The 11,356-nt window shown below is 43.3% G+C and overlaps 1 pseudogene; it reads left to right on the top strand.

Annotated features, from left to right (window-relative positions):
• Positions 1–9,271: 9,271 nt before the first annotated feature.
• LOC101349274 (40S ribosomal protein S12 pseudogene) lies at positions 9,272–9,724 on the top strand (annotated as a pseudogene).
• Positions 9,725–11,356: the final 1,632 nt, after the last annotated feature.

Here is an 11,356-nt window from a genome sequence, read left to right as displayed (position 1 = left end):
ACCAATGTCATAAAACAATATGTGTACTACTGTTTCATGAGAAACTATTTGTTCTGTAAGCCTTCACCTGAAGTACAATAAAAAAAAAAAATTATAGATTATTCCACAGCTAAGAGCTAAAATGTTATACATTACAAGAAGATGTGGAAAATGATGCCAGGTAAAGAAGCATGACTTGCATTCTTGCATATGAGGAGAAAGGCAATCCCAGAATGCTTTGGTGAAAGAAGTAATCAGAACAATGGTCAATTACAAGAAATAACTGGAGAGGAAGTTAAAAAAAAAAATAATCAGCCACCAGGGGCTCCTGGACTCAAGCAGTAGAGGTAGATGGTTTAGATTGTCCAGTAGATCTCCAAGTGTGGTCGCCAGACCAGGACCATTACCATTACATGGGAACTTGCTAGAAATGCAAATTCTCAGGCCCCATCCCAGACATGTGAATCAGAAATTTTGGGGGTACAGCCCAATAATCTGTGTTTTTAACAATCTCTCTTGTTCATCATGATGCACGCTCAAGCTTGAAACCCTCTGGTTGATGGGAAGTCTACAGAGGTTGTAGCATTTTTTTCAGTATAGAATTCACAGAGGCTCATGTAAGAAGGGGCTCTTGGAATGCGTGTTTTATTTATTGCAAATAAACTCGGGCTCTGACATATCTAAATGGCCTTAAATCTTAAATCACAAGGAACTTTCCCCACAGTGGAGATGAGCTCTGCCAGCCAGATAGCACTTTCTGTGGCAGGACAGGTGTTTCTGTCTAACTGCGAAGGAGAAGGATGCTTGCTCAAGGTACGAGGGCAAGCACAGGGCCTCCCCCAGCTGCAGCTGCCAAGCCTGCCTATGGGTCTGGAAATCAGGGCAAGGCAAAATTCCCAAATACAAAATTAGATCTTGGAAACAGGTTAGTTATCTTGGACAGACTTAGCACAGAGGAATATTATCTATGTACAGATCTACACACAGATCTGCATGAAATGGAATTGAAACTACATCGTCTTTCTCAAAGAAAGCCACCAACCACCTCTTTGGTACAGGAATTATAGGACACCTGTGCCATTCCTTACAGAGCACTGGTGGCACAGTGGTTAAAGTACTCAGCTGCTAACCGAAAGGTCAGCAGTTGGAACCCACCAGCTGCTCCACAGGAGAAAGATTTGGCAGTCTGCTTCCATAAAGATTTCAGCCTTGGAAACCCTTTGGGGCAGTTCTACTCTGTCCTCTAGGGTCTCTATGAGTTAGAATCGACATGACAGCAATGGGTTTGGCTTGGTGCTATTCCTTGCACAGGCGAATTAGGGAACGGGTTTTCTTTAATTGTCTGAAGTCGACCATTCCGCCACCATCAGCCATAGACTTTTTTCTTCTCTATTCTGGGTACCTCTCACCTTCAGGGGGAGCTTGTAGATGTGTAGGCCTTTTGCAACTGCCCATGGAAAGGAAGTCCCACAAAGTCCAAGAGACAACTGCCAATTGCCATGTTTTATTTTTCAGAGGCAGTCTCTAATTACTCTGTGAAATGATTGAATCAGTGAAGGGCAGTGTTGCGTGATGACTGCAAAGGAAGCATTGGATGTTGTGTACATGTTCCTTCCCTTCACCTCAGTCATTTACTTTTAGCATCTTGTTGTTTGGCTGCTTCCTTTCCACACTGATCTTGCAACTTCTGTGGAATATTGGGGGAAGGGGGGGTAAGAGGTTAAGCACCAGATGGACCTGGGATGGGTCTGACTCTCACCAGCTGGGTGACTTTGGCCAGGTCACTTCATTTCTCTGAACCTCATTTGTCTGTAAAACAGGGAAAATAAGAGCTCGCTGTTTTCATGAGGCTTGAGGGAAATGATATTTATGAAAAACCAGGACAGTGACTGGCGTACTCTGAGAGGTTAACAAATGTGGTGCTTCTCTCTTCCTCGAGGTTGTTGAGATCAAAAGGTGATTTGCATGCTGTGAATGGGTTGCACAGGTGTTGGCTGTTAATATTCTCTTTCTTCCCTTTCTAATTTTTACCTCCAAGCCTTCATTTACCAGATTCTTGGTTTTTACTGAAATCACACAATGTTGTTGTTGATAGGTACCATCTAGTTGGTTCCGACTCATAGCAGCCTTACGTACAACAGAATGAAAAGTTGCCTGGGCCTGTGCCATCCTTACTATCATTGCTATGTTTGAGTTCATAGTTGTCAACGTGTCAGTCTATCTCATTAAGGGTCTTCCTGTTTTTCGCTGACCCTCTACTTTACCAAGCATCATGTCCTTCTCCAGGGACTAGTCCCTCCAGATAACATGTCCAAAGTATGTGAGATGAAATCTTGCCATCCTCACTTCTAAGGAGCATTCTCGCTGTACTTGTTCCAACAGATTTGTTTGTTCTTCTGGCAGTCCATGGGATATTTAATATTTTTCACCAACACCATAATTCAAAGGCATCAATTCGCCTTCATTCTTCCTTATTTACTGTCCAGCTTTCACATGCATATAAGGTGATTGAAAATACCATGGCTTGGGGAAGGCGCACCTTAGTCCTCAAAGCGACATCTTTGCTTTTGAACACTTTAAAGAGGTCTTTTGCAGCAGATTTATGAAATTTCACAAGATTGTTATTAAAAAGGAGTCCCTGGGTGGTGCAAATGGTTAACGTGCTATGCTGCTAATCGAAAGGTTGGAAGTTCAATTCCACCCAGAGGTACCTTGGAAGAAAGGTCTGGGGGTCTACTTCTAAAAAATCAGTACACTTATCCTCTGACACTTTGGATTGCCATGAATCTGAGTCAACTCCACTGCAACTGGTTACTGGTTTAGTATTAAAAAGACACTCACCAAATATCAGGCCCACAGTTAGCCTACAATGGTAGGTTAACTATCTCCTTTTTACAGTTAAGCAAATACAGCAAGTGCTGTTTTAACAGAAATACTACAAGTGGATGGCTTTAACAAAAAGAAACTTATTCTTTCATAGTCTAGGAGGCTAGAAGTCCAAATTCAGGGTGCCAGCTCCAGAGGAAGGCTTTCTCTCTCTGTGGGCAGTGGAGGAATGTCCTTGTCATCAATCTTCCCCTGGTCTAGGAGCTTCTCCGCACAGGAACCCCAGGTCCAAAGGAGGCGCTCTGCTATAAGTGCTGCTTTCTTGGTGACATGAGGTCCTCATGTCTGTCTGCTTACTTCTCTCTTTTATTTCTCAGAAGAGATTGATTTAAGACACAACCTAATCTTGTAGATTGAGCCCCGCCTCATTAACATAACTGCTGCTAATCCCACCTCATTAACATCATAGAGGTAGGATTTATAACACACAGGAAAGTCATATCAGATCACAAAATGGTGAAGAGCCACACAATACTGGGAATCATGGCCTAGACAGGCTGACACACATTTTTGGGGGACGTAATTCAATCCATAACAGCACCAAGAAGTTGCCTATGGTTTGGGAACTTGGCAGTTGATTAGTGTCAAGATGAGTTTTTGAGCACAAAGTCCACTTTGCCTCCCTAGGAGAGGCCCTGCAGATCTTTGCAGCCTGGTTCCCATGTTGGATCCAAAAAGGGATGTGTTCAAGGTCACAGAGCAAGTCCCGGGCAACACCAGGTTTAGAACTCACACAGGCCAGGGCTCCAAGTTCTTTGCTCCTGTGGGTGTTTCAGACACTTCTCCCACCCAGAGGAGGCAAGATCTAAATCATCCTTTCCCAAACCATCATCCAGCCATCTTTAGTTTGACAAAGGAACCTTGGAGCCATCCTCCTTTGTGGAGCTTCTAATCCCTGAGTGGGGTGGGGAAGTTGGCAGGAGGTGGGGGGGGGGGCGGATCTTCAGGAGCTTAGTTCCTGTTTATCCATGTGCTATTCTTCTTGTCCCTGAGGCTATAATATCCATTTAGAAAGATTAAATAAAATGAGATTGAGAGACAAAGAAAGGAGGGATAAGGGGGCAGCAGAGAGCGAGAGAGAAGGTGGAATGCTCTAAGCATTAAGATAAAGAGCCTAAGACATAACTAATTCTCAAATAGGTCTCACTTCTTAAAGACAAACTGCCCTTCAGAAATCACGGGCAGGTGAAAGCAGCCTGGGAGACTCTTTTTGTCCGTGAACCTGGCTTTTCTTTGCAGTATTCTCAGGTGCACTGGGGGCCCTGGGAAGAGAGAGGGCTTTTTCAAAAGACACTTCCACCTCCTAATCCCTGTGCCTACAAACCAAATATTGATCTATTTAGTAAACCAGCCTGTGGGAGGAGAGATTGTAAAGCCCTGTTTATTCAGCAGTTGGGCCCCCCTGACAGCTGCTTAACGGGGGATTATGATGTCACAGTGGTAATTACACTATAAACACGGGATAGGGGAGAATAAAGCATGAAAGGGAACTGTGGGGCTCGTTACCAGGCAACACAAAATATGTAACCTGAAACCCGACCATGTACATTTCCCTGCAAGCCTCCCAGATGTCCTCACTTTATGGCCGATGCTCAGTTTCAGTTTCAATTTGTTTATGTGCCCTTCTTCGGTCACAAATGCGGAGCTGAAATGTTGGAAGAGAGAAAAGAAAGCAAAGAAAAATGGGGAAAGGAGGATTTATGCTTTCCTCCCCCGCCCCCTCCCCAGGTGTAAGCAGTCAAGAAAGTTAAGGGGCTTAGTCTCTTCAGAGAGTTGTAGAAGTCAGTGGCCAAGAAGACAGCTACAGCAGGTAAATAAGCCACAGGCAAATCGGAAAGTGAACCAGTGGAGAGGGAAAGAGGAAAAAAAGGAACAAAATAGATGAAAATGGGCAAATGGGAGAAAGAGAAGGAAGAAGACTCCATAGTAGCATCACACCCCAGAGACTGGCAGGGGCCCTAGAGACGCTAATTCCCGGAGCGCCCACTGCCACAGCCCCACCTAGTGGTTGCCCCACAACTACTTTCATACCTGCAGACATGAAGTGCTCCTTCTAGCACAAGGAAGCCCCCCTGCCTATCTTTGGGTGCTTTCTCCAAAAACTCCTACGTTGAGCTGAAATCAGCCTCCCTGTTCTAGAAACCCCACCATCACTTCCAGTGCTTATCAGATTCTGTTACCCTGAACAAGTTTGCTTCTTCTACCCACCTAACAGCCCTTCAGAGTTCAGAAACAATGACCAGGATACCCCGTGTCTCTCTTCTCCTGAATTCTCATCACAGCAATAGCTATCCCAGTGGTTTTTTTCAAAGACACCACTTTTTGCTCAACCCCTTGAACGATTTTCAGTTTGTCAACGTCCCACTTATAATCTAGGATTGGAAACTAGGCACATGCCCTCAAGTAAGGTTTGACCTCACTGAACTAAGGATCAACAACAGCTCCTCTCCCCCCTCACCCCAGTCAGTGGTGTGCTAGAGACGGCTGGAGCAGGTTCATGAGAGCTAACAGCTAAATTTTTAGGTTTGATTGTTTAACCATTGGTAACTTAAAATCGGCCATGGTGAGAGTATTTACACCAGAGATACTGGCAAACAAAAGACACCAGGGCTTTTCTCCTCTATCCCCCAGAGAGATGGTTTATCGTCCCCTCATCTAACACTCTTTACCTCTTTGTGGATTCAGTGCCTCAGAGAGGACTGGTAGGAACCTGTATCCAAAGAGCCCCTACACATGACAGGCATCCATACAGAAAGTTACAAAAGAAGGAACCACTTCAGTTAGGTCTAAAGAAACTGGGGCAGCATTTTAATCCTCTTGACTCTCTTCCATCTATAGTGGCCATCTTTGCTGTCTGAGAACATTTCTCTTGGGACTGATTTACACTGTGGCCACACACATTTCCACATGGCACACCAAGAACCAGATGCTGAATGACCAGGTTGCAAAAAAAAATGTTCACTGAATTGAATTGTAGAGGCTGCTGCTGTTGCTGTCATGGGTATAATCACAGCAGCTAGCACAACCAATGGCTTTTCTGTAACCTTTGGAATTCTGTCAAATTTCTTCTCCTAAATTCTAGCAATATCTGTCTAGAATGGCAGTCTGGTGACAGAGCTAATTTCAGTCCTAGCTCAGCCACTCCCTGGGTGTTTGATTGGAAGCTCACCCCTTTCTGGGCCTCAGTTTCTCTATCTGTCAGCTGTCAGTGTTAAGTCTTAGGAACTCTAACTCCAAATGACTTTTGCAGCTGGCTCCAGCCTGGGCTGCAGCATCAATCTTCTTGCAAGCCCTGTGAGCAGAACTCAGCATTGATGAGCAGCCTTTTCCGCAAGCTAATTCTCACCGTGTGGACTTGCTTCCCATCTCCATTCCTCCTGTCGTCCTGGGGATGGTTTGTTTGTTGTGACCTCTCCTCAGATGCACTACAAATGCTGATGAAATTGTCCTCAGTATTGTAGCCATGGGCCATGTTATTTATCACCCAAATAATCTCGCCTAAGCCCAGGCCAATTTTAAATCATTTCCCTAAACCAAGCAGCCCAAGGTGCACTAGTCTTAAGCCTCACATGAAGCAGAGGTCTGAGGCCTTGGCAAACCCTCCCATCACTCTGCAAAAATCTCTGTGGATTCTACCTGAGCCTTTCCTAAGAGCAAATACACACAGTGTTTTCTATTATTAGTATTATGACAACTTAGACAGTATCCCAGTGCTGCCACTATGGGTGTTTGTATCACATTCCTTCTAAGAGACCAGGCTTTGAAGTAAGAGAGGCCTCTATCATCTGCCCATCTACTTTTTCCTTAATCTCCTCTCCCACCACCAACCCCCATGAGCTCCAGCCATCCCAGTCTCCTGCTCAGTGTCTTTTTTTTTTTTTTTAATTGTGTTTTAGGTGAAAGTTTACAGCTCAAATTATTTTCTCATTCAAAAATTTATACACAAATTGTTTTGTGACATTGGTTGCAACCCCTGTCTTTACACTTCTTCTTCCCACTTCCTGGATGGATCTTCCCACAGATGTCCATATGACTTATTCCCTTCAGGGTCTGTTCAGATGTTACTTCCCATGTTTCCTGACTACCTTGTATGAATAGCAACCCTTCCACCTAGCTTTCTTTGTCTCCATAGATTATCACCACCTGAGGACGATGTAAAAAGAAAAAAGAAAAAAACCAAACCCACTGCTATCGAGTCCAGTCCGACTTATGGCAACCCCATGTGTTAGAGAGTAGAACTGTGCCCCATAGGGTTTTCTTGGCTGTACACTTTATGAAAGCAGTTCACCAGGCCTTTCTTCCATGGAACCACTGGGTGGGTTTGAACCACCAACCTTTAGGTTAGCAGCCAATTGCAAACCACTTCCACCATCCAGACTCCTGAGGATGATATACTTATTTCAGAGGTAAACAATATACGTTTATCTGCTTACATCCTGCTTCCCCAGAACATTAGGTCCATGACGGCAAGGGCTTTGTTTGGCTCACTGCTGAATCCCCAGTGCCTAGTACAATGTCTGGCACATAAAAGACATCTGATAAATATTTGCCAATGAATCAACTTGGGTTTGAATCTTGAGTGCTGGAACTTAACAGCAGTGGTGCTCTGGGAAGGGACTGTAACTCTCTGAGCCTTAGGTTCCTAACCTGTAATGAGTACCTATCCTCACATCTGCTCTCAGGAATAAGTGAAATATTTAATGTATTCAAGAGCCTAGCACAGTGTCTGACCCATAGGATACACCAACCACAGGCATTTGTTCCACCTACCATTCTCTTGTCCATATACATATTTACAATCCTCAAGGTAAATATATTTTGTTTTCTTATGTTATCATAAACATTTTTCACATAGTTCCATAATATTCGTGGTTTTGACATAGCCCACCAACTGTCCGGAACCATTCTCCTACTGTTGGACATGGAGCTTACCTCAAATTTTGAATACTTACAGGATGAGCAACTTTTTTAAAATATAGCTTTTTCCTCCTTCCTAAGGGATTTATTTCTTTACACTAAATTCCCAGCAGTGGAATTACTAATTCAATGGGTACAAACAATTGTATGGCCCTGAGAGTAGGTTTCAATAGGGGTGATAAGAAGAGACTTCCTAGCAGGCACCTGGCTGGGTGTGCATGCATGGGACTCAGAGGTTTGCAAAGTGATTCACTCATTCTCCTGCAGCTTTCAACTTCTTAGAGAATTCAAACCTGGGAGAAGCTTTAGTTATCACCTCATCATATCAAGGAGAAAAATTAAGGCTAGAGAAATGTGTTGTCCAAGTTCATTTGGCCAGTCAGTGCCAAGCAAGGACAGGACCCCAGGTCCACTAACTCTCAGAACACTCCTTTGCCAGTACTAAAATTAAGATATTCTTACCACACGTGAAAGAAGCCCTGGTGGTACAATAGTTGAGTGCTCGGCTGCTAACTGAAAGGTTGTCTGTTCAAACCCCCCCAGCAGCTCTGTGGTAGAAAGAACTGCTGATCGGTTCCTGTAAAATTACAGCCTAGAAAACCCTACAGGGGAGTTCTACTCTGTCACATGGGGTTACTATGAGTTGAAAATCGACTTGACAGCACCTAACAATGACAGCCAGGTGTGATAGTGTTGCCTCTTCAAAGCGTTCTTTTTTGTGTGTGGTTGTTGTTAGGTGCCATCAAGTCAGTTCCAACTCATAGTGACCTCACGTACAACAGAACAAAGCATTGCTCAGTCCTGTGGCATCCTCACAATCATTGCTATATTTAAGCCCATTGTTGCAGCCACTGTGTCAATCCACCTTGTTGAGGGTCTTCCACTTTTTCGCTGACCCTCTACCAAGCATGATGCCCTTCTCCAGGGACTGGTCCCTCCTGATAACATGTCCAAAGTAAGCGAGATGAAGTGTCACCATCTTCACTTCTAAAGAGCATTCTGGCTGTATTCTTACAAGACAGATTTGTCCATTCTTCTGGCAGTCCATGGTATATTCAATATTCTTTGCCAACACCATAATTCAAATGCATCAGTTCTTCTTTGGTCTTCCTTATTCATTGTCCAGCTTTTGCATGCATATGAGGTAACAGAAAATATCATGACTTGGGTCAGGCACACCTTAGTCCTCAAAGTGACATCTCTGCTTTTTAACACTTCAAAGAGGTCTTTTGCAGCAGATTGAGGCTCTTGTCAAAGCTTTTAGGACCTATCATTTCAAGGAAAGGAAATGTGACAGATACAATTTGTTTTCTACTGAGAAATTTAAGCATGTTATTCTGCTCCATTCCTTCCAATCTCAGTTTCTGGCTTGACATAGTGACAAGCAGGATTAAGAAACAATTCTATCTCTTTCCCTGCTCTTACCAAATTTCACAGAGGTGGAGGCCCAGGAGCGTTCAAAATTCGGCTCCACCCATAGCCCACCACCATGGCTCAGGAAGACATTGCTGCTAGAGTGGTAAAGGATGTTATACAGCTCTACTAGAGGTGCTGAGGACCACTCTCATCCACAATGGCCTAGCATGAGGAATTCACAAAATCTATCTTTGGGTGCTTGCATCCAACTGTGATAATGTATGTCAAGCTGGTGGAGACCTTTTGTGCTGAACACCAAATCAACCTGATCAAGGTAATGACAACAAGAAACTAGGAGAATAGGTAGGCCTCTGCAAAACTGACAGAGAGGAGAACCCTGTAAAGCAGTTGTGTGGTTGTTAAGGACTATGGCAAAGAATCTCAGGCCAAGGACGTCATCGAAGAATATTTCAGATGCAAGAAATGAATAAATTAAAAACTTGGCTCTTAAAAAAGTAGTAGAAGAAGAAGAGTCTCTGCTCAAGAGCAGGATTCAATATGAGAAAGACCAAGAGAGACTCTAAACCTGACCAGCACAGCACATGGACCTGCACCTGTCATTTAAACTCTTCTCACTCAATGTTTCCTGTAGGCGGTACAAAGACTTCTCTCACAAGACTTTCAAGCAAATACTGAGCAGTACTTTTCTGCTATGAAGGTGATGGATATATACAGATAAATCATCATGACAGTAATGAATGGTTCCTGGAGAAGGACAGGGCCTCAGGGAGTCCTCCACTCTACTAGTACAGTATTTAACCCACTCTAGATCTCAGCTATCTACTTTGCCTTGAAAAGTTCCTGATGATATCCGAATAGAACAGAAGAATAATAGTTTAAATTTCATGCTGAGCTTTTTTTTTTATTTCAGAAAGTACAAATCTTCTTCAATCCCAACCAAAAGAAGGAAAATTCACCGAACATCCTTGGAACCAGTCTCCATGTTGGGCCATTCCCATAAAGCCAGTGGTTATTAGTTTAGCATTAAATAAGAGAAGAGTTTCTTGGAAATGTCTAACTCAGTTATAATCTTGGATTCAGGATGAGACGGTGCAATCTGCCATCAAAAGGACTTCACTGACATGAGAACAGAATTTTCACTTTTTCTGTATAGAAGTTAGCAATCCTCCCTTGGTCCCCTCCTGTTTTTTCCCTAGATTGGCTGGGAAGAGGTTTTAGCAGAAATCAGCCCAGAGTATGTCTCATTGCACAGAAAGTGGCAAGGTGAGACCTCGTGGCCATCAAGGACTCTCATATGGCTGGTGCCAATTAGAAGGTGACTCTTCACGGAAATACTGAGGAGCCAGGAACATCGGCTTTTTCCCTCTATGCTTTTCATCCAAAAACTAGATGAAGCTTGGCAGAGAAGGTTTGCTCGATGGGTTTCCTGTGAGTGAGGAAAAAGACAGTGAGACCTAGTAGGGAATTTTCCATCTCAGTCTCTACTAAGTGATTTAGCAAATTATGTGTGCCCTCCTGAAAATATATACATTCGGAAAGGAAAAGTACACAAAGAAGGAACCAGACACCAAAAATGTGAGGAGAGCTGTAGCTCCTATGGCATATATGCTTCCCGTCCTCTTTATCCCCTTGGCTCCATCAAGTGTCTCCCTGAAGAGGGACCAAGCAGAGAATCTCATCCATAGCCCTGAATCAAAGTGACAGAGGTCTTATCAGATTGTGGTAACCTCATTGTCTCTGCTGAATTCAATCCTAAAAGTTCAGAATGGCAGAAGGATAAAGTGACTTTGGTAAACAATGGGGCAAACAAATAATGAGGGTTATAAACCATCGTTCTAGGTGATACACTGTGGACTATCCTAGGAGCATTGTTAAATTGTTTTTTATTAGACCAATCTTTGAAAGAGCTTGCCTCCTTATTTATTATAACTCGTCAATTATTATAACTCACATCCCTGGATTCTTGTTTTACCAGCTCTACAGCTCAAAAACATTCAGAACAATCAGCAATTCTTTTACTTTGTGATTCACAAATTACACTTGAAAGTATTGATAATTTCTACTAATCGTTCATTTTGAACAAGACATGAATGGAGATGAACATGGAAGTGAAATAAATACCTTATGAACGTTCCAATATTGATCTAAAGTACAGATTTGTCACCACATGAAAGCACAGTGGGTAATTACCAGGTGG

The sequence above is a fragment of the Trichechus manatus genome, unplaced genomic scaffold (genome assembly GCF_000243295.1).
Source record: "Trichechus manatus latirostris isolate Lorelei unplaced genomic scaffold, TriManLat1.0 scaffold00016, whole genome shotgun sequence".
NCBI classification, from domain to species: Eukaryota; Metazoa; Chordata; class Mammalia; order Sirenia; family Trichechidae; genus Trichechus; species Trichechus manatus.
This window is presented reverse-complemented; position numbering and strand designations above follow the sequence as displayed.